This window comes from Podarcis bocagei (assembly GCF_964188305.1).
Source record: "Podarcis bocagei genome assembly, chromosome: 13".
Lineage (NCBI taxonomy): Eukaryota > Metazoa > Chordata > Lepidosauria > Squamata > Lacertidae > Podarcis > Podarcis bocagei.
In genome coordinates this window covers 8887916-8910112 of record NC_138138.1, presented here as the reverse complement: position 1 = coordinate 8910112, position 22197 = coordinate 8887916, and the positions used below count along the sequence as shown (strand labels likewise).

Genomic DNA, 22197 nt, shown 5'->3' with positions numbered 1-22197 from the left:
AATAAGTTGACATTTTAAAGCGAGCAGCTAAAAGAACAAATTCTTCCTGCTTAATTCAGTCTCACAGCTACTCATTCATTATTTTTTGCAATGACACAAATGTCAAAAATGCAAAAATAAAAATAAAGTACTAACATTACTATGTTACTGTATTTTAAATGTGTTTATCTTCCTTTATCTAGGACTATTATTACAATTTTCAAACACACACACACACCAAATCCACAGAAGCATAACATAGATATGTGTAAAAGCACATGTGCAGACAATGTTTTCACATTAGAAAATAACAAAGGGTCAGTTAATAACCTAACATACAAACTGCAAGAATTCGGTATAAGATTGGCATATTAGATTCATCAAAATGGGAAATTCTAGGATTTTCTATAGGTCAACAGTTGGAAATAAAAATAAGTGTGTTATTTCTAATAGAGGAAGAAAAATGGAGCATAAGCAGTGCTTGCTGTTTAAGGAACATCATATGAAATATTGTACGGAAAAACCTGTCCCACCCTCTGGAGTATATTTTGGGTGCATGGGGGAGGGGGCGCTTCTGAAGAGAAGGTGGGTCTGTTACACCAAGAGTGCAGAGATTGTTGGATTTTACTTATTAACTTTGATTTACCGATTAACAAAGCTAAGTTGGGTGTGAAGAATGAGCACTCACACTTTACATTGTGGGTGCCCTTTGCGGGATCGCGCGTGGTGCTACAATTCACAGGGAACTTACTGGCAAACAGCGACTGGTCTGCCTCTCAGTGTTAATTTTGGGAGGTTCACACCCAGCCCCAGTAGTCAAGTTTCATTGCTGGGAGGTGGGGCGAGTCCCATATAGCAATCACTTGTGTGATCCTTGGGTTCTCGCCAAACCATGGGAACCCCAAAAGGCATACTCTTCCGTTTTCCTTTTGTCCAGTCTCTAAGCATTTACTCACAATTATGACAAACAATATGCGGAGCCCATTTCTTGTCTTAGTCGCCCAGGGGAATTTCAAAACAGCTTTTATAGGCACGCCTCACAAATGCCGTTATATTGCGTCTTTTACAAGGAAATGCGTAGCAGCCGCATACATAACAAAAGGCATCAGGCTTGTTTACACATTTTTGTCTACTTGAAGAAGCCATGGTCCGATCTGAAAAAAATGCAAATATTTAGGTTACAAAACTATAAAAATAAAGAAAAAATAAGTTTGCAAAACAATAATTACCATGTGGTTAGGGTAGATCAACGTGTCAGTGTCCACTTATCCCCAGTGTAAATATGACATATTGGCAAAAGTCAGAAATTGAAAGATAACTATAGCATGTACACGAAAATCGATTTCAGATTTGAAATCAGCATTGAAAGAACATATAAGAACTGTTGAAAAATCTCATGCAACAGAAAATGAATAAATAAATAAATAAAGTTTCCCAGTGTAATGTGTGTCACTGACCATGCACTGAAAGGTTGTCAGTGAACTACCCTGTGTGTGGGGATAAGGTCTGGTCTGGGCTGATTGCTACACTTACGTCTCGCAGAGCACGTCCATATCCCATTTACCCTGGGGAGCCCCAGTTGCCATGGCTGGGGGGCTGGGAGGGATACATAGAATCATAGATCATAGAATCATAGAGTTGGAAGAGACCACAAGGGCCATCGAGTCCAACCCCCTGCCAAGCAGGAAACACCATCAGAGCACTCCTGACATATGGTTGTCAAGCATCTGCTTAAAGACCTCCAAAGTAGGAGACTCCACCACACTCCTTGGCAGCAAATTCCACTGTCGAACAGCTCTTACTGTCAGGAAGTTCTTCCTAATGTTTAGGTGGAATCTTCTTTCTTGTAGTTTGGATCCATTGCTCCGTGTCCGCTTCTCTGGAGCAGCAGAAAACAACCTTTCTCCCTCCTCTATGTGACATCCTTTTATATATTTGAACATGGCTATCATATCACCCCTTAACCTCCTCTTCTCCAGGCTAAACATGCCCAGCTCCCTTAGCCGTTCCTCATAAGGCGTCGTTTCCAGGCCTTTGACCATTTTGGTTGCCCTCCTCTAGACACGTTCCAGTGTCCTTCTTGAACTGTGGTGCCCAGAACTGGACACAGTACTCCAGGTGAGGTCTGACCAGAGCAGAATAGGCCTTACATGCCAAGGCCTAAGCCAAGGTCTTCCTACATTTGGAAGTTCAATAAAGTTGTGGTCTAATTTTAATTCCATATATAACGTTAGAGTCTTTATTCCTTCCTTATGATCCCTGGGAGCTGGGGTTGTCGCCACCTGGTCACACAAATGGTCACAGGAGAAATGGCACTGGCTTGAGTACAGATAAAATGAATGTCTTTGCAGGAATTTTATTTCTATTTTTGTCAATATCATTAAAAATTCCACCAAGGATAATAATAATAATAATAATAATAATAATAATAATAATAATAATAATAATAATAATCTTTTATTTGTATCCTGCTCTCCCCAGCCGAAACCGGGGAAATTCTGCAAGGTAATATTAGCAAACTTGTTTCTAACGGGGAGGTTTTCAGATTTACATTTAAAGCTACTCAGCTGAAAATAAAAGATGATGGAATGGCCATACCTAAAATTAGGCAGAAATGTTAACTGCCATGGTTCAATGGTCTGACCATTTTAGCTCTCACTGGGCAAGGGGTCAACAAGGAGTTCCAGCACTGCTAAATGAATGGATGTGGAATAAAAGGAGAGAATCCAATAGTTCAACCTAATGCAATTAGGGATTCAATAAATGGAGACTTGGGGCACAGTTAAAATGCCCTTAGGTCCAGAAGTCTCACCCCTTCTGCTCATTCCTTTAATAAATTCTTTTTGGCAAGCTAGGACGTATGGCTATAAAAAAGATTAACATGGATATATGTTTTCTTCAAACTGGTAAATTTAACTAAATGTGACAATCTGACTCACTCTCTCAGTATCTGAGATTTTATGTATAAAAAGCTTCCTTATAAGAATTCTAAGATAAGGTGGCATATTAGCTCACTTACAAAATTCAAAAGTATATTAATTAACTGGAATTCTCAAAATGCCTTGCAATCTAACATACACAATAGGTGGAGTATGAGAATGTTCAAAATATTATATTGATGTTGCAGCTAAGGAATTTATATATATATATATATATATATATATATATATATATATATATATATATATATATATGATCTTATATTTAAGGCATTGGTCTTCAACTGTGTAACGCCCTCCCATCAGATGTTAAGGAAATAAAGAACTATCTGACTTCTAGAAGACACCTGAAGGCAACCCTGTATTGGGAAATCTAATGTTTTACATTTTTTTATGTGCTGTAAGTCGCCCAGAGTGGCTGGGGAAACCCAGCCAGATGGGCGGGGTAGAAATGTTGTTGTTGTTGTTGTTGTTGTTGTTGTTGTTGTTGTGTGTGGGTCATGGCCTGATCCAAGGTGGGTAAAAACAGGAACACTACAGGGGACTTCCGAGTTAGCGCCACCGGCAATGGAGGGCTTCCTCTGATCTGGAGGAACACGCTCCGTGAAAATCAGGGTCTGGACCACCACGGCAAGGCGGAGACCCATCAAAAACCACAGGAGGGAGAAGCCTGTGGACCTGGGATCCGGCTGGCACCTTTAGCGCCTCCCCTACTCGCAGGGAAACCCGGCTACAGGGATCTGGAGCGACGTGGGGTGAGCGGCGCGGTGCTTCGAATCGACTGCTCTTTTCATGGAGCGAAGCCACATTGCTGTTGTCGGAGAGCGCTGACTTTTTTCCTGTGGACAATTGGACTCTAAACAAGTACCCGTGAGTAGAACGGAAAATTGGATTACTAAACTTCGTAATTTGGCACCGGAGCGGGAAGGTCTAAACAGGAAGTCCGCCTTCCGCTTTTGTAAACAGCTTGAAGCAAAGACATCGCAAGCTAAAGTCTGGAAAGTCATCTGTAAAGGACTAAATTTCCATAGGTTAAAACTACAACCCCCCCTTGGAAGCAGAAGAAGAGGGTGGAAATCTTAAATTGTTCAAGCCTGCAGGAGAGGGAGTAAAGAAAGATAAATTTCTATCGTCTTGAACCTGGGAACGGGCTGTCAAAGATAGACGTTTGGGGAAAGTTCATTGACTGAATAATAACGCGTGTTGACAGATAGTTAAATAAGAGAAACATATTGACTCCAATGTTTCCTTTTGCACTAAAAAGGAACAAAGATTTGAAAAACGAAAGTAATTTTGTTGCTGGATCTGCTTGTAAAAGGATGGATACAAATAGAAATTGTTTACTCTAGAGGGAGCTTTTGAACTGTTGTTGGAGTGGACCTGGGGAACTCTACAGCTGTAGAGATTAGAGAGCGTGAGAAACAGACTCTGACCTTGGATAAGAATGTTGACACAGGAAACCTTAGTGTCTGCTTTGTGCAGGACAAGTGCTTTGTTGGAGCAGCTTCATGCGAAGATGGATTTGATGACTACGGCAATTGATAATTTCGGTCAAACAGTGACCACTGATATAGAACCTGCTCAGCAACTGACCCAGGAATGTGCCCTGACAGGGCAAGTTGAGGAGAAGACAAAGGAGGAGGTTGTTGTTGAATCTCAAGCAATACAAGTTGAGAGAGATGCGGCCCTGCAGGAGCATAAGCTGTTGTTAGTAGTAGTAGTACGTTAGTAGTAGTAGTACTATTCCCCCTTTTTTCTTCTGACAGAATGCAAGGCAGTTTACAGATAAAAACAGAACCACAAAAAGTCTGTGTGTGTGTGTGTGTAGTAAGCCCAAAAGCATGTTTGGGCTAAAAGTGTGTCAAGGGTCTGAAAAGTTTGAACGCTACTGATTTAAGGTATTGTACACCACGTAAGTTGCAAAAATGTATAAGTTCACAAACAGTGCAATCATATGAAAATGGGAAGCTGCCTTATCCCGTTGGTTCGTCTAGCTCAGCCTTGTCTGTGCCCTGATTGGAAGTGGCTCTCCAGGGATACAGATGGGGATATTCACAGCTTCAGCTGCATATGCAAGGAATAGAACCAAAGACCTTCTGCATGCAAAGATTATTGTGAGTCGAGGACCCGCTACCCGCTTGAGGATAAGAAAGACACAAGAATGCAGTATATGTATATGGTCAAACTCATGCTGGTAGCTTCGAGAACACTGTCCAACCATCTCGTCCTCTGTCGTCCCCTTCTCCTTGGGCCCTCCATCTTTCCCAACATCAGGGAGTCTTCTCTTCTCATGAGGTGGCCAAAGTATTGGAGCCTCAGCTTCACGATCTGTATATTAGGTTAATGGGTTAAAAAAGGTTAATGGGTTATATTAGCTTAATGGGTTAAAAAAGGCCACAGCTTTATTGATTACAGCATGTGAGTGGTATTGTCTTAGGCATTGGATAAAACAACAGAGCGTGTCTCCACCCCCTCAGGAAGGGGTGAGTCTATCAAGGGTTAACCACCAGTAGGAGGAGCCTGTTGATGCAAATACAACTGTAAGCTCCCCCTGATGTCACCGGGGAAACCGACGCAACCCAGCAGCGCAATGAGAGGGCAGCACTGCCGCGGCCGCATTTGAGCGGCTAAACCCCGCCCCCAAGCCTCCGCCCAATTGGTTGGCTGCCAGGGGGCGTGGCACGGCAGCCGGGACAGCTGAGCAGGGGCTAAAACGCAGGAAACGGCTCCCGCTCACAACTCCTCCCCTCTGACTCTATGGCTGTGTCTCTTCCCTGTGCATGTCTACTCAGAAGTAAGTCCCACTGAATTTAATTGGGTTCTGTCAGTGCTTTTTTTCTGGGGGGACGCAGAGGGATGCATAACCCTAAACACTTTGTGAATCTACATTTGGCCTCATTGAGGGGCAGTATTTCAATATAAGTAAGAATATAAGAGTACCCCTAAACATTTTATTTTTTTTTAGAAAAAAAACACTGGGTTCTGTTGAGTTTATTCCCAGTTAAGTGAGAATCCTAACAGGGCAGTTCTGTGTTGAGATACTCAGAAATTAGTCCCCATTTAGTGCAATGGAACTTACTCTCACAGACTTGGACATTTAATTGGCGATCTGAATGAAATTATGCAAACTTTTAGCATATTGGGTACATTCCAAAAAATATTCTGGAATGATGTGATCCATAAAATTTGTAAAATTACACAGAGCAGTTGTATCATCAGGGAGACAGAATACGGCACTACATAATAATAACAGAAAAGAATGGTTGGGAATATGTTGGCAGTCACCCGGATATTGATAGCTAAATATTGGAAGAGACAACCTACTCCTTCTTTAGATATCTGGCATAGAATACAAATGCATAAAATATCGTAGTACAAGAAACACTTGGAAGGTACTGCAATGAAAAAGACTCATTAAAGTGTTAGTATAAATATAACTGGTTCTAGAATAAAAAAGCTCAATATAAAAACATTACGCACAAAGTCGTGCAAGTGTTATAGGTTATAAGAAAGTAAATGAGAGCTGTGGTTATTATACAAACAAGCAACTGTAATTGTATCATTGATTATTGAAGAAATTATGGCATTACAGAAACACATAGTTGGATAAATAAAATTAGCTTCAATTTGCAATTGTGTAAATCATCTGAAGGAATCTCAATATGAACTATGGAGAAAAAGGAAACTAGAGAAATGGAGTAACTTGTGCAAAAGGTGGGGAAATGAATCTGGAGAGCTCATTCGACAACAGGTTTGCATAACTTGTGACCAACAAAGCACAGTACCACAAACCATGTACATTACTGTCTCCCATGTGCAAGGCAACCCACATGTTTCTGTAATCATAGCAGAAATGTGGGAGGGGGGATATCAAGTACCTGGTGGGCTGTTTTGTTTGATCACAGACGGGTGGTACAACTTAGAGAAACTGTGGTTTATGCATTATTTGTTATAGTGTCCTAGATTTAATCTCTGACTTCTGTAGTGAAAACGTCTCAGGTAGCAAACTGGGGGGGGGGGGTTGTTGTAATGTTGCTAAGGCTTCCGTTGCCAAAGATATGAGTCTCTGGATTCATAATGCTCACATCAAATAAAAGGTGAGCATTACAAACCTTGAACTCTTCCTTGGATCAGAGCTTAATCCAAACTGGGGAAGACTTCCCTGCTTCACTTTGCCCCCAACACCCATCAAATAACTGAACCTTTTGACAGAGTGCTGTCAAAGATGTTCATTAAAAAAAACAAAACCAGTACAAGGATTTTGGCTTGGCCTTGTACATAATATATAAAGATAAGTCCCAGCTGTATTCATCTGTAACATCGGTACTTCTTTGAAAGATCTGTGTCAAATGGCAATATATTCTGGCTTAATATCCATTTTCATCTCTAGACTCACTGCCTTCATCATCTATCATCGTACAGAAACTGTCATTGACACTGGTGTCAGAACAAAGAGTGGAATCTCTAGGAACATCACCCATCCTCAGGGAAAACACAAAACATTGTTGGGCAGTGGGAAGGGGCCAGTAATCCCGTCAGCTGCAATCTCTTTCATGAGTTTTGATGACACAACCTGTTGGCAGCCCCTGTGCTGAATCCTGATAGGAAGAAGAGGTGCAAATCCTGGGGCCAATGTAAGAGCCCTCCCAAAACCTTGCCAGGTGGAAAGCAACAGCTTCTTGTCAGGTTAAAGAGCTTTGTCACACGTGTCCTGAACCCCCAGCCTACCCGGCGGCAAGTGCCAGCATGGTGTAGTGGTTCAGAGCGGTGGATTTGTAATCTGGTGAACAGGGTTCGCTTCCCTGCTCCTCCACATGCAGCTGCTGGGTGACCTTGGGCTAGTCACACTTCTCTGAAGTCTCTCAGCCTCACTCATCTCACAGAGTGTTTGTTGTGGGGGAGGAAGGGAAAGGAGATTGTTGGCCGCTTTGAGACTCCTTAAAAGGTAAAGGGACCCCTGACTGTTAGGTCCAGTTGCAGATAACTCTGGGGTTGCGGCGCTCATCTCGCTTTACTGGCCGAGGGAGTCGGCGTACAGCTTCCGGGTCATGTGGCCAGCATGACTAAGTCGCTTCTAGCGAACCAGAGCAACACACGGAAATGCTGTTTACCTTCCCATCGGAGCAGTACCTCTTTATCTACTTGCACTTCATGCTTTCAAACTGCTAGGTTGGCAGGAGCAGGGACCAAGCAACGGGAACTCACCCCGTCGTGGGGATTCGAACCGCTCACCTTCTGATCGGCAAGTCCTAGGCTCTGTGGTTTAACCCATAGCACCACCCAACTCCTTAGGGTACTGATAAAGTGGGATATCAAATCCAAACTCCTTCTTCATATGCAGTATGTCAAGTCCAAAGTTCAACAGCCAGGAAGCACAATCTCTTAGAGGTTCTGGAGCATCCAAGCGAAGGTCCATCAACACGGGCAGTTGAGCAGACACAGCACCTCAACTTGGCTTTCCCTTTTATACCTTGCATGTTGATTGCAGAAAGCCCCACCTGGGTTGTGGGCCCTTGCCTGCCGCAGTCTCCCAGAGCGTACCTCCCACTGCTCCCTATGCCTCAGAGCCCGCCTAGTTTGTGGAGACGGGGAGCCTCTCTCTGGCTCTGATGAGCAGTCCTGCTCTTCTGGTCCCTCGCACTGATCCCCATCCCCTCGCTGTCCTCTGTCATCCTGTGAGTGCTTTCTGCCACCCCAGCCTCTCCTTTCCCATCCCCAGTTTACCCCAGTAGGTCCCAGTTGCGGCTACACCCCTTGTCGGAATCCCCTTCCTCCTCCCCATTCTCCTGCCCATTCGTGACAGCACCCCGGCCTCCACTAGATGCTATACTCTGTAGGTCCCTGATATCCACATTCCATTGCCATTAAGCATGCTCAGTACCCACTGGTACAAAGTTATGCACCAAAGAAAATCCCCTGTGTTGAAAAACAGAACACTCTGAACAACAACAAGCAACACGGCGGCTAATAATATACTGACGATATATTTTTATAACACTGTACTGTTTCAAAATTCATAAACAGAAGACATATAATATGTGCATGGAGTCACAAACTAATAAGAATCGAATAAATGTTCCATGAACAGGAATGGTAGGAGTGGTAAGTCACTGTCAAAGATCACTGAAATGGAGGCAGAATGCCTTTCCACAGTCAATATCCTACAAACGTGAGATGATGGGTGCTCCAAACATCGCAATAGGGTGCTCTGAGCACAGCAGCAGCAGACAGTACCCTTCTTCCAGGATAATGAACTGTTTCAATGATAAATCTTCATCAGCTAGCAATAATATGAAATGAAAACCATTACATTCAAATAGAGTCCAGTGAAAGAAATGACAGGCCTGCATGTTAACCAACCAATAATAAATACATACCAAATTAATAGACCTCAAAGGTACATCAAATGTTCATGGATCAGCTGTCACTAAAAAGTGTAGTAAACTGGTGCTGTTGGCAAAATCCTAGTGGAATTATAAAGGCTCTCAACAGATGCAATGAATCACATAGAATTACAGGAAATGTAAAGGTACAGTCTCCGAAATATAGCAAAGAACAGGCATAGGCAAACTCCGGCCCTCCAGATGTTTTGAGACTACAGTTCCCATCATCCCTGACCACTGTTCCTGTTAGCTAGGGATGATGGGAATTGTAGTTCCAAAACATATGGAGGGCTGGAGCTTGCCTATGCCTGGCAAAGAACATACAAACAGTAGCCATCTTGACAGAAAACTTAAAGAAAACAATTAAAATCTAATTCAGTATTTAGACCCCAGGGGTGCAGAGGTTTAAACAGATAAATCAGTCTGGTTTCTTGTTGGTGCAGTAATTTGACGTACCGTAATCTCTCCTCATCCCAGCTTTTTTCTGATTAACCCATACGACTGTGTAGAGTAGAGTAGATCTGTATCTGCATGATGGTGTTCTACAACGTGCTCAACTAAAGGTGCCTCCATCCTTACCATCTGCTTCTTATTCAATATTTACAGAGAGAGGCTTGGGAATGCAGCCTGTTGGAATAATGGCATTGTCCTGAGTAAATCTCCACCCCCCCTTCTCTCCCACTTCCTCATTCGCCAATACCACCACCACCTCTACGGTTGCCACTTAAGGCTATCTGTCTCTAAGCTCTTTGCTCTCCTACTTTTAAGGCTTGCCGGGTTCTGGGAGATGGGGGGTCTGGAATGCTTTCTAGTGATAACGTGTCAGCCAGCTGCTCTGGCTCTGCCTCCTCCTCTCCCATTATTTCCCAGCTTTCCCTCTCATCTTCCTCTGAGCTATGACCTGCCTTAAACCCCTGTTGTAATTCTGAACTGTCTTCTTCCCTGGATGGGTCAGGCTGGGTTGTTGTTGTTGTTGTTGTTGTTGTTATTATTATTATTATTATTATTATTATTATTATTATTATTATTAGTTTATACCCCACCCATCTGGCTGGGTTTTCCCAGCCACTCTGGGCAGCTTCCAGCAGAATATTAAAATACAATGATTCATCAAATATTATAAGCTTCCCTAAAGAGGGACGCGGGTGGCACTGTGGGTTAAACCACAGAGCCTAGGACTTGCCGATCAGAAGGTCGGCAGTTTGAATCCACGTGACGGGGTGAGCTCCTATTGCTCGGTCCCAGCTTCTGCCAACCTAGCAGTTCGAAAGCACGTCAAAGTGCAATTAGATAAATAGGTACCGTTCTGGTGGGAAGGTAAACGGCGTTTCCGTGCGCTGCTCTGGTTCGCTGCCTTCAAATGTCTTCTAAAAGTCTGATAGTTGTTTATGTCTTTGACATCTGATGGGAGGGCATTCCACAGGGTGGGTGCCACTACCGAGAAGGCCCTCTGTCTGGTTCCCTGTAGCTTCGCTTCTCACAGAAGCAACTGCCATAAGGCCCTTGGTGCTGGACCTCAATGTCTGGGCAGAATGATGAGGGTGGAGATGCTCCTTCAGGATAGGCGGTCTCCGCTATTTCTCCTCTGCCCAGTCCCTGACAACTGGGTCCTTTCCAAGGTTGCTGTTTAGACCTAAACTCTTTTGCACATCTGCAAACCTTGGGGTTTTGCTGAGCATGCTGATAGCTCCTCCTTGTTCCTCAAAGATGCTGCTTTGGCTGCAGACTTGTTGACACTCACCAGCAGATTTCGCTCTCAGGGAAGTGATCGGTTCAAGAACCCAGGTATGGCAACAAATCTGCCTTCCCAACTGCCATGATGTTATTAGGAAGGCAAATACTGTGCAGTGCTGTCGGCTATTATTTTCTCAGATGCACATCTACACATTTTGTATCTGTATCCAACCTATGCTGGGTACTGGATGTTTAGCTTCCAATCTAGAACTGGAATCATGCTCATAGCTGTTGACGGCTGAAATGTTTACTTCTATGCATAGTACCCTGTTGCATATTAAAGATTCTTGACCCAGCAATTTATCTGCATGCAGGTCCTGTTTCTGCTTGACGCTTCACATGTTGCTAATGTGATCACTTTCTACCTTTGAGTAATGTGGCAATTCTCTACTCATGTACCACTCTCAGTTTATTGTGTGTTTATTTGTTTCTTTCACATGGAAAATTCGATAAATATTTAATTAAAACTAATGAATGCAGTGCTGTAAAACTAGACTAGAAACAGAAGTGCAATCTCAGGGATGCTCATATTTTCTAAATGGGTATTGAAATGATTTATAATTAAGTCAAGAAAACTATAATAAAGTTGGGAGTTATGAAATACGATGCTATCTGAAAATGAAGTACTTACATTAATTCACCAACTGGCAACAGAGAGCTGTAGCAGTAAGTGATATCATGAAAGATTAAAAAATTGAACTTACCTAAGGAAGAAAAAATAGAATTATTAGATAAAAGTGGCTGTAGCATAAATTATTCTATTCCCAAACCAACCCCCCTATAAGCCATCTGAATTTTTATGATGCAAGTACCGTGAAAGGGCATAATTGGAGCTGAAGGGGTCAAATAATTTGCCAAGTGATTAAACTGTTGCAATTTATTAGAGTTTTAATGCAATATTTCCCTGGGATATATATAAAAAGTTTTATAATGTGTAATATAGCAATTTTATAACTAGTGATCAATACAACCCTAATGGTAATAACCTGTTCTGAAATTTATAATCTCATTTCACATTGTGTTTACATTCCAATGTTGGGAAGATAAAAAAGCTTGAATATCCTTGCTTAGAGAAATGTCTTTAAGAAACCAATGTTTTCTTCATATTATTAGTCTATATTATTTTCGTAATGCATTGGCCTGTGAATTTGGAGGAGGGGAAGTATACAGAGGATCGTTGTCGTGCCTAAGCCCCACTGAAATGAACAGAAGTTGCACAAAATCAGGGCACAGCCCAATGGGGTTTTAGTTGGAAGTACTTATTGTGCTATCACAGCAAGAACATTTAAACAATTATGCCTGTGCTAGCAAAAATCTGAAAGTTTTATGGCACACAATCCAAATGCAACTGTTTCCTGAGTAACTATTAATCTGTGCGAAGAGAAAAAGTTCACCCAAATGGTGCCTAATAAAAGCTAGGTGAATCACAGAGAAAGCACAGGCATATTAACCTCATTGGGCCTAGCTCAGACCTGTATAAGTTTTGAATCACCCAGACTCACTTCCATAAGGCCACATGCTCAACACGCAAGCCTGGTAGACCTTCATCTTGGTATTGGACGTTAACATCACATACTCCCATCCTCCTTTGGCAAGGCGAGCCATTGCCATAGCTACCTTGCCAATACGTTTGTCCAGCACAGCATCGATGGAGAGGTTGCTGGTTATAGTGGAACCCAGGTAGACAAAAACCTCTACCACCTCATGCATGTGTTCACCTATGCTGATGCATGGAGGGCTGGTGACATCCAGACCCAGGATATTGGTCATTGTCAGACTGTTGTTAAGGCCGAACTCCCTGGAGGATTGGGCAAGACAGTTGATGAGTCTCTGCAGAGCTTCCTCGAAGTGTGTGGTCAAGGCTGCATTATCTGAAAACAACATCCATTGGATGAGGACCTTCCACATTTTTGACTTGGAGTGCCAGGTTGAACAGATGTCCGTTGCTCCTTGAAGGCATAAGAGAACAGCAGAGAGAGAAATATGCCAAAGAGAGTTGAGGTGAGAACATATCAGTCTGTACAGCCACAGCAGGCACCGTAACCTTTGAACAGTTTGACTTCATACCCAAAGGTCTCCCAAGACAGATGGATGGCAACAACAATCAGGTTAAATGAATTCAACAGGGCTAAATTTCTAATAGACATGGTTTGGGCTGAACTATAAATCTGCTTTTGTTGCCTATTTGGGGTTATAAAAAACATATGGGTTACAGACTACCTATATGAATGGTGAGCTGCACTGTGGTCTTAGAGTGTAACCAGTTGTATAGGCTTGGTCTTGTCATGGATGATACATGGAGAAAAGCAGAGGGAGGAGAATCTTTATAGAAAGATGGTTGCCAGGATCAGATCTGGAAAATATAAACACACACACACACACACACACAATATATATATATATATATATATATATATATATATATATATGCAGGTTTTGGTGTCTTCGGGTGTCTTCCCGTGTAAGAGTTGGGGTGTCTAGGCGACGTTTCGACGAGGTCTCACTCGTCATCTTCAGGCTGGTGCTTTCGGCTTCTTGTTACTGGAACAGAGCAGGATCTCAGTGTTTGAGTTCCTATAAATACTGTTGAGGGGGTGTGGTGTATAGCCTCCAACGTTCTGGGCAGAGAGGAAGTTCCCAGGTTAGTGTGTCTTTTCTTCTTTTGTTCATTAATTACTTGAGGGATATCTTGAGTGATTTCTTGAGTGATATTCTGAGTACCACTTAGGAGGGTCATTAGGTGTGGATTAGTTGCTAAAGCTTTCGTGTCTTGACCTCTTGACCTTGTGAAGAGTTTTTTCTGAGAAGATGGCTGTACTGCACTTAGTTGTGCTCTGGCTTGGCTTCGTGTATAGGGGCGAGCTGTGGTTTTGTGCCCTGTGCCAGCCAGATCTGTGTAGGGATTGCAGGGGGGTGCAGCATCCGGAGGTGCCACTATGGTTTGGCTACTGGATGGTGTCTGTAATTTATCTGTGGAGAGGGTCTGGGTTTGGGTCTGGTGTGGTTGATTGGAGATGGCGTTCTGTGTGCCTCTGGTTCTGGTGTCGGTTTTTGTGGGGAGGGCTATTTTCCAGATGTCTGGCAGGCGGGACGTATCGTCACGCTTGTTCATGTTGTGAGGGCGTTTCTCTATCTCTATCGTCGAAACGTCGCCTAGACACCCCAACTCTTACACGGGAAGACACCCGAAGACACCAAAACCTGCATTCCTGTACCCGTGAAAATCTACGAAAGCATATATATATATATATATATATATATGGAGGAATATTCACCATATTGAAACTTTAACTTCTCTTCTTCTCTTGAAAATCCAACATCTCATCTGAACCTTCCAAATGTATCTTAAATTTTGGAACGTTGCTGTAGAAAAGATTCAGCAGATGCTTAGGGCATTGCAGACACAACACAAAATCTTCATCACCACCACACATGCTTTTTTGCTGTATCCCTGGTTAGGATCTGAAGTACAGAATGAAACCATGCATTAGTTTCTCACAGTATGTCTTGTTCCCTGGGATCATGTATGTATATGGAGACATGGAAGCAAGGTAATCTTCTAGAAAGCATGCCTTTGTGGTGATGACCCTATTTTCTGGAATTCCCTGCACAAAGCAGCTTATCAGATCCATGCTATTGACCTTTTTAGAAGAACAGTTGTTATTTTCTAAAGAGGTAAAAGTCACTAGAACTTCCTGAGTTGAGTTTTTTTCTGCTAGTTCTGTGCTCTTCCTTTATGATCCTGCTTAACTGCTCTCTTTTTTCCTTTGTGCAATAATGTTGATTTAAGTGTTCTAATTCATAATGCCAACAAAGGTTCGTATAGTTAAAGCTATGGTTTTCCCAGTAGTGATGTATGGAAGTGAGAGCTGGACCATAAAGAAGGCTGATGGCCGAAGAATGGATGCTTTTGAATTATGGTGCTGGAGGAGACTCTTGAGAGTCCCATGGACTGCAAGAAGATCAAACCTCTCCATTCTGAAGGAAATCAGCCCTGAGTGCTCACTGGAAGGACAGATCCTGAAGCTGAGGCTCCAATACTTTGGCCACCTCATGAGAAGAGAAGACTCCTTGGAAAAGACCCTGATGTTATCTCCTGGTCGGGAAGAATGGCGGCAATTAAAATGAGCTTACTGCCAAAACTGCTGCTTCTATTTCAAAATATACCGATAATCAGGGGAACCTCAATATTTAAAGATTGGCAGAAAGTGCTCTCCAAATTTATTTGGCAAGGAAAAAGGCCGAGAATTAGATTTAAATTACTCACAGACCAAAGAGATAGGGGAGGATTTGCGGTCCCAAATTTGAAACTTTATTTCGAAGCCTCATGCCTTTGTTGGATCAAAGAATGGATCATTATAAAGAACACAGACCTGTTGGACTTGGAAGGTTTCAATGTCAGATTCGGCTGGCACACATATTTGTGGCACAATAAGGAAAAGGTCCACAAAGGATTCTCCAATCATATTATCAGAGGGCCACTGCTGGAAGTATGGGAGAGAAATAAAAAACTACTGGAAAGAAGCACTCCCTGGTGGTTATCGCCAATTGACATCCTAACAACAACAAAAAAACAAATATTAAAGGTGAAAGATGGACTTATGAAGATCTGCTAGTAAAAACAGAAAAAGGATGGAAGATTAGACCATATGAAGAGATAAAAAATAAGCTAACAGGTTGGATCCAATTTCATCAAATTAACGCTTTATGGACTGAAGACAAAAAGATTGGGATAAATGAAAAAAAATCCAGATTCCAGATAGAAATATTGGAAAGTAAATCAAAACTCCTATCCAAAATGTACAACCAGTTGCTAGAATGGGACACTAAAGATGAAGAAGTAAAAGAAGTAATGTTGAAATGGGCGATAGATTTTGGATACAATATAGAATTTGATAGTTGGAAGAAACTTTGGATTAAAGGTATGAAATTTTCAGCTTGCACAACACTTAGAGAGAATATGGAAAAAATGATGTACAGGTGGTACATCACACCTGTAAAATTGGAAAAAATGTATAAAACTGGAGACAAAATATGCTGGAAATGTAAAATTAAGGAAGGCAACTTCTACCACATGTGGTGGACATGTGAGGTAATTAAGAAGTTTTGGGAACTTGTTTACAATGAAGTAAAAATATATATTCAAATATATCTTTACAAAAAAACCCGAGGCCTTCCTTTTGGGGATAATTGGAGAAGAAATTAAAAAGGAAGACCAAATATTATTCCAATATGCAACAGTAGCTGCTAGAATTCTAATAGCCCAAAATTGGAAGACACCAAAAACCCCAGCTGTAAAAGATTGGCAAATTAAACTATTTGAATACATAGAACTGGCAAAAATGACACAAAAAATTAGAAACCAAAAAGGTACAAAGTTTAATAATGAATGGAATAAATTTATGACATATATAGAAACAGATGTAAAAAAATTAAAAATCACAGTAGGCGTGATATAGAGCCTGTGACGTAAAGAGATTAAGAAAGTGAAACTGCAGCAAGAAAACCTTTTGTAACATAGTCCAAAACCGAGATGAAGGGAAGTCAATTATTGTGGTGTTGTTTAGTCTTTTATTTTGTAATGTGGTCTTCTCTATTTTCTCTTTCTTTACCTGCTATATTTTTGATGTGTTTTTCTTTTGATTTTGTTTATCATGTGTTTTTTCTCTCTTGTTTTATTGGTGCTTGATATTGTAAACTAATAAAAAAAAGAAGAAGGAAAAAAGGAAAAGACCCTGATGTTGGGAAAGATTGAGGGCACAAGGAGAAGGGGACGACAGAGGACAAGATGGTGGGACAGTGTTCTTGAAGCTACCAGCATGAGTTTGACCAAACTGCGGGAGGCAGTAGAAGACAGGAGTGCCTGGCGTGCTCTGGTCCATGGGGTCACGAAGAGTCGGACACGACTAAACAACAATTCACACAGGGTGAGTCTTTTAAAAGAGGCCCCATGGAACACGTGTACTCCACGGGGCCCTCTTTTAAAGGACTCACCCTGTATTTTAATATTTTCATTGTTCTGCTCTCAGTTATTGTTGGTCATTGTGTGGACCACTTGGTTAAAAAGCAGCATGTCAATGGCCTGTGTCGGTAGATAAATGAATGAAAATATATATATATATATATATATATATATATATATATATATATATATATATATATGCTTTTCTTCATACAGTTGGATTCGTATGGCGGCACCTCTTTTAGAGATGTAGAAAAGGAAAAACATTCTGGGCTGACTTAGATTGCTTGGAGATGGGGCATAATATCATTAGCATCATTATGCATAATAATTTAATCATGCAGTAGTAGGCGTAATTCCATCTGTTTCAACGAGCCACTGAAGAGGCACTTTTTATACTTAGCTAGATTCATGCGGGAGTCTTATGACAAGCTTTCAGTGTGTGATTCAAGTGGGTGTTAAAAAGTCATCCTTATCATCACTGCCTGTTCTGTCACCAAATGATATCTGTCCCGAGACTGAAAAATGGGTGGGGAAAAGGAACCAGCTTTACTATGTCTGGAAGACTCTTGCAAGACTGAAGCCATCTATTATATTGCTTCATGAACCCCACATTAAGAAAACCAAGAAAATAATTATCTAGATTCCTTTCAATCTGGTTTTCGATTTGGATTTAGCTGCTGCAGCTGGTAACTTCAACTTGGAGCTAGGTTGGGAATCTGCATCCTTGTTAACAGCTCTTGTTAACAACAGAGTACCATTCTGGGACAACTTGCTGGGATGGAACTGGTTTTAGTCCTCCCTGCTAGTCTGATCTCAGAAGGTGGTGCTGGGGGGCTGCTTCTGAACTGCTTGGTCTGGAAACCAAGCCTTATGAAGAACAGTTGAGGGAGCTGAAGCTGAAGCAGGAGAGCAGGATGAGGGAGACACCCAAGATTCTTCACCATCCTGACTCATCTCTGCTTCTTGGTCTCCCTCATCCTGCTTTCCTGTTCCAACTTCAGGTTCTACCTCTGATTCTTTACTTCTCTCTGCCACAGCCTGTCCCAGTTCACTAAGCCCTGGTACCTCTTCAGCTTCTGACATCTCCTCCTCTTGGTCTGCTCCCTCTTCTCCCTCTAACCACTCATTATTGTCCCACCACCACTCCCTGGGCTCTGAGTCTTCTTCTGTTGGTGCTTCCCCAGTTGGTTCCTTCCACCATTAAAGGTTAAAGGTGGAAGGTGTGTGTCTTGTTAGAATTGCTTTTATTATGATGCTGTCAATTACTATGCTGTGTTTTATGTTTGTATCGTTATGCCCTGTAAAGCATGTTGTTGATTCTGTATGCCACCCTGAGATCTTTTGATAAAGGGTGGTATTTAAACTGAATAAATCATCATCATCATCATCATCATCATCATCATCATCATCATAACATAATCCATACAAAGGATCACCAGTGTGATTTCAAGCCAGATGGCAGGAAAAAGGGAACTGAATCAAGTGACATCACTTTACCTCAAATAAACTCTGAGCTGCAGAGAGGAGCCAGAAGGGAAGGATGAGCAACCACTATTCACTCATAGAGTCATAGAATTGTAGATTTGGAATTGATCCCAAGATTCATCTAGTCCAACCCCCTGCAATGCAGGAACTCAAAAACATCCATTGCAGGTGGCCATCCAACCTCTGCTTGAAAACCTCCAAGGAAGGAGAGCCCACAACCTCCCGAGTGAGACTGTTCCACTGTCAAACAGCTCCTACTGCCAGAAAGTTTTCCCTGATGTCCAGTCGGAATCACTTTTCTTGTAACTCGAAAACATTGGTTTGAGTCCTACCCTCCAGGAAGAAACAAGCATGCTCCATGTCACAACCCTTGAGATATGTGAAGATGGCTATCATATCTCCTCTCAGTCTCCTCTTTTCCAGGTTAAACACACCCAGCTCCTTCAACCGTTCCTCATAAGACTTGGCTTCTGGACCCTTGATCATCTTAGTTGCCCTCCTCTGCACACATTCCAGCTTGTCAACATCCTTCCTAAATTGTGGTACCCAGAATTGGACACAATAGTCCAGGTGTGATCTGACCAAGGCAGAATAGAGTGGGACTATTACTTCCCTTGATCTGGACACTATACTTCTGTTGATGCAGCCTAGAATAGCATTAGCCCTTTTTTTTGCTGCTGCTGCATCACACTGTTGACTCATGTTAACCTTGAAGGTTGCTGCTCCATACTTTTGAAGCCAACAACTATTTCCTCTAGTTGTATGAGGCAGAGCCTGTACATTTTTAATACCTGTGTATTCCCCAAATGAAATCCATGAAGCGATTTGGTATTCCATCCTTTATCTGATAAAATAAAACAGGTAAGTGAATCATCAGAAGAATGTTTTCAGACTGTAATCTTATGTGTGCTTACTTGGGAGTAAGCGACGGGTGAATTAACTGCTGGTGTGGCAGGAGAAGTAAGATGAAATTCTTCCTTTTTACCCAACTAAGGCTGCAGTTCTATTCTCACTCAACTGGGAGTAAGTCCCATTCAACCTAGTGGAACACAGTTAGACATGCATAGGAATGTGCCATAGGGCTGCAATCCTAGGCATCCGCCCTATGAAGCAAGTCCTAGTGGCAATGGCAGGAGTTATTTCTAACTAAATATGCATAGGATTATGCATAGAATCCTGTAAAATAACCAGGGGAGGAAGGGCGAGTATTTGAGGGGAGTGACAAAGAATAAATTTACCTTGGACATTTTCAGCCAAGTTCCACCCAGTGTTTTCGACGACAAGCAGCAGAATAGCAATGAATGTGGTGGGTGAAAAGTGAGAATGTGACGATCTTCTTATGCCAATTGTGCACATAGAGAAAAATGAGATTTGAATGACTTGTTAGCAAGATAGTGCCCCCATCTGGACACAGCCTGGATCCTGACAGGAAAGTCTCTCTCTCTCTCTCTCTCTCTCTCTCTCTCTCTCTCTCTGTCTGTCTCTCTCTCTCTCTCTCCTTCCCTCCCTCCCTCCCCAACCCCTCTCTCTTAGTCTTGCCTGGGAGAATTTTTCTTTTTAAACCTCATGGAATCTTAGCTGACAATTTTCTTTCTCTAACTGTCTGTGTGTGATGGCAGCTTCAAAAGTTTGACAACTGCTGTTCAATTTTTTTTCTGAAGTTCCAGCTCTTTCATTCTAATTATCTTCCCTCTGAGCCACTGAAAAACAAGCAAACCCAAACCCAACGTTCAGAACCCCTGCTGAGAAACAGAACAGCCTTTCTCGATGCTAGAAATATCTTAAATCATATTTATTTTTCTGAAAGTTTACAGTCATGAAACAATGCAAACCGCTTTTTTACCTTGCTTTCCCCTGAGATATTTTCTGAAGCTCTCGGGTAAACGCAGTCTGATTTGTATGATAATATTACCTTCCAGTTTTCCTGTGCTTCCCTCCCCCCTCTTCCTCCTTCAGATATGACTTTGGGGTATTTCAATCCTTGCCTCCACATTTTGAATCCAAATGAAAATTTATATATAAGGAGGGAGACCAATGTCTGAACAGTTTCAGGGTGGCAATAAATATTTTACGAAATGTATCAGTATGGTGGAATGACTGGGCTTTAGATTTAAACCAGAGAATTCAAGTCACTTCTCAAAGCTATTTCCCATATTATGTGGCAGCAAACCCAGGTTTATTACTTGACTTTGAGAGACTCAAGAAAGAACTGCAGCCAATCCTGAATCTTTAATGCAGGCCCAGGGCCCAAATGTGGCCCTCCAGGAGTCTCTATGTGGCCCTCTCTCCCCTGGCCACACTCCCTCTCTGCAAGCCGTGTTGGGAATCCTAGGTGAGATACCCAAACAGTGGAAGTCGTTCCGAGTACTAGTCAAGCACATGGAAACAGTGAAAGGTTCAGATAGTTTATTGCTGCAGAAGATAAGGCTCCTTCAAGCCGTTCTGGGCGTAGATACAGTATATACAGATTGTAGAGTTTTGCAGATACTTTGTACTTGAATGTATCTATATGCCTCTGTATCTCCGCTGCTTTAAATTTTGGAAATTTAGGATGTAACACTTGACAAGGAACACCAACAGACTGAGGACTCACTAACTAATTGAGCTGGCATACATTAATCACGTATATGGTTGGGGCACTGGGCTGCTTTACCATAGGAACCGGATTAGCTGATCTTGTACCTGCGAATAGCTCATCCATGGGTGGTTTAGGCTCATAAAGGAAATTAACCACTTCCCATGTCCAGTTACTCCAACAAGCCATGCCTCTTATACTCTGAGTGTTTTTTGTCTGCCTGGAATGTGCCCTTAAACTCTTATTAATGCCACTTGCTTTCTTAGATGGAAGATAGAGATAGGGTTGTGTGAGCATGCAGAGAAACTACCCGACTGTACAGAGGTACAGGTAGAGGGCTGAAAAGAGTTGACCTCATTCATACATTACATTTCTACATTTTGAAAGATACCCTGAGGAGGAGGCGGAGGAGGAGGAGGAGGAGGAGGAGGAGGAGGAGGAGGAGGAAGAGGAGGAATCATAGAATCATAGAGTTGGAAGAGACCACAAGGGCCATCGAGTCCAACCCCCTGCCAAGCAGGAAACACCATCAGAGCACTCCTGACATATGGTTGTCAAGCCTCTGCTTAAAGACCTCCAAAGTAGGAGACTCCACCACACTCCTTGGCAGCAAATTCCACTGTCGAACAGCTCTTACTGTCAGGAAGTTCTTCCTAATGTTTAGGTGGAATCTTCTTTCTTGTAGTTTGGATCCATTGCTCCGTGTCCGCTTCTCTGGAGCAGCAGAAAACAACCTTTCTCCCTCCTCTATGTGACATCCTTTTATATATTTGAACATGGCTATCATATCACCCCTTAACCTCCTCTTCTCCAGGCTAAACATGCCCAGCTCCCTTAGCCGTTCCTCATAAGGCATCGTTTCCAGGCCTTTGACCATTTTGCTTGCCCTCCTCTGGACATGGTCCAGTTTGTCAGTGTCCTTCTTGAACTGTGGTGCCCAGAACTGGACACAGTACTCCAGGTGAGGTCTGACCAGAGCAGAATACAGTGGCACTATTACTTCCCTTGATCTAGATGCTATACTCCTATTGATGCAGCCCAGAATTGCATTGGCTTTTTTAGATGCCGCGTCACACTGTTGGCTCATGTCAAGGAGGAGTTGACTTGTTCGGTAATTTTGAGGGAGCGGCAAAATGA

General features: G+C 42.3%; 1 long non-coding RNA gene across 2 annotated transcripts; it reads right to left on the bottom strand.

Annotated features, from left to right (window-relative positions):
- Window positions 1-276: 276 nt before the first annotated feature.
- On the bottom strand, window positions 277-19827 carry LOC308571448. 2 transcript variants are annotated; one of them, XR_014001443.1, is made up of 5 exons: window positions 19724-19827; window positions 14311-14497; window positions 12754-12984; window positions 11667-11739; window positions 277-1133 (listed from the first exon to the last, which is right to left on the bottom strand). It is a non-coding gene; the product is annotated as an uncharacterized lncRNA (long non-coding RNA). The 2 variants fall into 2 exon arrangements; XR_014001444.1 differs by lacking the exons at window positions 277-1133; window positions 11667-11739 and adding an exon at window positions 8741-9198.
- Window positions 19828-22197: the final 2370 nt, after the last annotated feature.